A 4335-nucleotide genomic window follows, 5' to 3' on the forward strand; every position below is an offset into this window, starting at 1 on the left:
GTCTCGCTTCAGCTTACTCCAAATTATCAATATTTGCACCCACAGACTCGGGTGAGGTGATAGTCTTCTCAACAGAATCTTCTTCTTCTTTTTCTTTCTTTTTTTTAGCAACTTTTTCTTCTTTAGCAACAACTTCCTCTTTTGCAGCAGCAACTTCCTTCTCAATAATAGTATCCTCTTGATCAATAAAAATACCATCCTCGAATAAGATATCAATCTTTTACAGGCATTCTTCAATGCCCTTGGATTCCTCTTCTTTCTCATTATCAAAGACCTGCACAATGGGTAAGGATGCCACCTATCTGTCTCGATCTTCTAAGTTGTCATCCGAGGAAGAGAGGTCATAATTTCAAACTATTGGTGGAACCACTGGGAATTTCGGTAGTGGATATGGGCTCAGTTAGCCTAATATGCTACAATAGAACTATTCCAGGCTCTGGTATAAGCATAAAACAAATTCTGGGATTTCTCTATATCTTCTACTATAGCGACAGGCTTGATCTGCCTATTGTTGATGGAATGTACCATTTTTTTGACATCTTTTAGTTTGCACCATAATGATGTCTTTGCATTTAGGTTTGTTCCTTTTCTGTCATACTGGTTTTCGCCTCCTTCAGTATCAGTGTGTCCTTCTGTAAACTGAAAAATATATAGGATTTTTCCTATATAATTCATCATATTTTTACTTAAATTTGTTGTTAAAACCAAGTAATTGTTTAATAAATTTATGAAATATGCGAAAATATGAAATTAGGACATAGAAATTATTAAAATGTGATTTTATGCTTTATTATATAGTTTTCATGCATAAAATGATTTATTTTATATTAGTTTGAACATATTTTATTTTTAATCTATAAAGTGAGCCATGCATGATTAAATTAAATAATAAAATATAAAGTTATATTTAATAATTCATTTTAAATATTTCATTAATAAATTGGGTTTTAATAAATTGAAGTGATTAAAATTATATTATTTGGTTCTCTAAACTATCTACTATTTTTGGACAGGTCTGAGAGTTTTCTTCTAATTGCAAAACCGTCCAAAATGGGGACCAAGTCAACCCAATATTCGGCTGCACATGGCTGATCATAAATCAATTTTTGGTTTAATTACACAAGGTCCTTGAAGAGTTAAAGAAATCAGAGATTTTCCCGAAGATTTGCTGGTGACCGAGTCTTAGTCCTGAGATGTGGTGGCACTCAAATTGACCAAGAATGAAGCAGAATCAGCCACATTTCCTCAATTCATAGCCGACCATCCTTGGAAGAAGTTTCAAAAGATGGACACTCCTATTTTTAGCAAACTAGCTCCCAAATAAGAGCTCATTTCTCACTTTTTCAGTCATCCCTCACTCATTCATCATTCTCTCCTCTCTCAACTCTCTTAGCTATCTTTCCCCCACATGCCTATTATCATCCTTGCATAAGGATTTTTAGCAAAATTAGCCTCTTTAAAAACCCTTGGTCGGCCACCTTGGAGAACCATCAGCAAAGGAGCAAAGCAAAAAAGCGAATGAGCCTTGTCAGTCAGAGTCTTTGGTGATAGCCACTCTAAATTGGGTTTAATATTTCTTTTCTTTAATTTAATCTAAAGATGTTTGCTATGTGTTCTGTGTTCTTTTTTACAACAATGTTAGCTTAAATTTATTTAAGCTAGGATGATTGATTTGATTAAATAAGATTTATTTGATTCATGCTTATAATGTTTGTGCCCCAATCGATCATGTTTTCAATTAAAATCAAGTCTGTATTTCGTTCATATGTGATTGGAATGCACCTAAATTAGCTAAGAAATCCTGACCAAACGACGGCTAATGGACACATAATTGAAATTTGCATGCTCAATTTAGATCCTGGCCAGATTAAATTGTAGGTTGCATAACAACTCTGACCAAGCTCTGCTATCTGAATAGTTTTTAGATTTGTGTGATTAAATTGTTTCAAACCTGACACGTCCTTGTTACTTCACACGAATACTAAGAAACCCTTGGTAAATAAGGATCAGTAAAATGCATATTTACTAAGTAAATGATTCTGAAAGGACCTAATGTGGTTTCCAAACTCATGAAAGATCGAGTTGCCATGGAATGTTTTTCCGAATGTTATTAAGCATGTTGATAATAAATTGAATTTAATTAAAGTAATTGTCCTAGTTTATTTATGTTATAATTGTTGCAAATTGTGTTTAACTTTACTAAAATCTAATTCATTCATATAGTTTGCATACTTAGGATAATTTGCATTAGGGATCATTGCATTTAGTTTAATATACTTTAATCACCACTTCTCAACTATATTGTGTTTTTATTTACCAAATTGTTAATATAATTTTAAAAATTAAGTGACTTAGCACAAACACAATCTCTGTGGAGATGATAACTCGATACTTACTTACTACATGATAACGACTGCGTATACTTGCACAAACCTAAGTGTTACAAGTTTTTGGCGCTGTTGCTGGGGATTGTCAATTGCTGCCATAGTCATTTTTTGTGAAATTATTTAATTTTAATTTGATTTATTTCTAACATTACTAACTTATTCTTTTTAACTCTTGAGATTTTCTTTTTAGGTGTTTATGAGCATAGATCGAATAATCAATTTATTCCCTATAGACCCTGAAATTAAGTGAACTTTCAGACTCATTACCGATGATAGGGATCGATGCATCAGACAATATTGTGCCAATTTTTAGTGAGTTAAACCCAGGATTTAAAAGGCAAGATATTGAGGCAACCCAGTTTGAATTGAAACTAGTGATGTTTTGAATGCTACAAACGATGGGCCAATTTAGTGGTATGCCCATAGAAGATCCATATCTTCACCTTCGATTGTTTATGGAGGTGAGTGATTCATTCAAGATAGCCAGTGTGACTGAAGATGCACTGAGGTTGAAGTTATTTCCATACTCACTGTGAGATCGAGCACGAGCAGGCTCAATTCATTGCCACCAAGTTTCATATCTACATGGCAAGAATTAGTGAAGAGATTTTTGGTTAAGTATTTCCCACCCAGCAAAAACACTAAGTTGAGGAACGAGATCACAACTTTCCAACAATTGGATGACGAGTCTTTGTATGAGGCTTGGGAGTGATTCAAGGAGTTACTTCGTAAGTGTCCTCATCATGGGATTCCTTATTGTATCCAGTTGGAGACATTCTATAATGGTTTCAATGCACATACAAGATTGATGGTAGATGCTTCCGCAAATGGTGCAATTTTATCTAAGTCTTATAATTAGGCTTGTAAGATCATCGAGAGGATCGCGAGTAATAACTATCAATGGCCAAAAAATCGAACAGCTTCAGGAAGATGTGTAGCCAGAGTTCATGAAGTTGACTCTTTCGCTTCGTTATCAATTCAGGTATCATCTATTTCCTCTTTGTTAAAATAGTTAACCACTAATAGTACTAATAATTTTGCAGCTCAGCCACCAAGTCCGTTCAAAATAGTTTCCTGTGTGTACTGTGGGGAAGGTCATTCTTTTGAGAATTGTCCATCAAATCTCAAGTCAGTGTACTATGTGGCCAACCAATATCAAAATAGGAGTGGACAAGGACCCTAGTCCAACTTCTACAATCTTTCATGGCGTAATCATCCTAACTTTTCTTGGAGTAACCAAGGAAATAGACTGGAAAACAACTTATTACAGCAAAGCCCAACCAATCTAAAAGGTTTAATCAGCAAGCTCCAAAACCACCTCAAGTTAAGGCATCAAATAGTTTGGAGAACTTGTTGAAAGCGTACATGACAAAGAATGATGCTTTGATTCAAAGCCAAGAAGCAAAACTAAAAAATTTGGAAAACCAAAATGGGTCAGTTAGCTACGGAGCTACGTAATAGACCACAAGGAACCTTACTGAGCGATACTGAGAATCCAAAAAATTTGGGTAAAGAACATATAAAGGCAGTGGCATTGCGGAGTGGTAAAATTTGTAACACCCCAAACCCGACCTAAACATTAGGGCAGAATCTGGTGATGTCACATTGTAACACCCCTTACCCGTATTCTACGCTGGAATAGGGTACGAGGCATTACCAAAATAAATACACTTATAAACATATTAAACCAAGTTATAAAATTTCATCCAAATTAAAAACTTTCAAATTATTATCTTCGAGTCGCTAATTGGGGTTTACGAGGCCCAATACATACCTATTCATATGCTCAATATATTCGTTAAATCAATCCAATATTGAAGAATCCACTTTAAGTCAGAATCAATATTAATCACAATCATAAATCTTTTCATTTTATTTTCATATATCACTAACTAAACTTTCAATGTCAATTTACGAATATGTAATTCACTAACATATCCTGGTATAC

At 34.2% G+C, this 4335-nt stretch overlaps 1 non-coding gene across 1 annotated transcript; it reads right to left on the reverse strand.

The window, feature by feature from the left end:
• Positions 1 to 3030: 3030 nt before the first annotated feature.
• Positions 3031 to 3137, reverse strand: LOC121220409 (small nucleolar RNA R71). The gene has a single exon (XR_005917611.1). It is a non-coding gene; the product is annotated as a small nucleolar RNA R71 (small nucleolar RNA).
• Between the last annotated feature and the right edge of the window lie 1198 nt (positions 3138 to 4335).

The sequence above is a fragment of the Gossypium hirsutum genome, chromosome D08 (genome assembly GCF_007990345.1).
Source record: "Gossypium hirsutum isolate 1008001.06 chromosome D08, Gossypium_hirsutum_v2.1, whole genome shotgun sequence".
Lineage (NCBI taxonomy): Eukaryota > Viridiplantae > Streptophyta > Magnoliopsida > Malvales > Malvaceae > Gossypium > Gossypium hirsutum.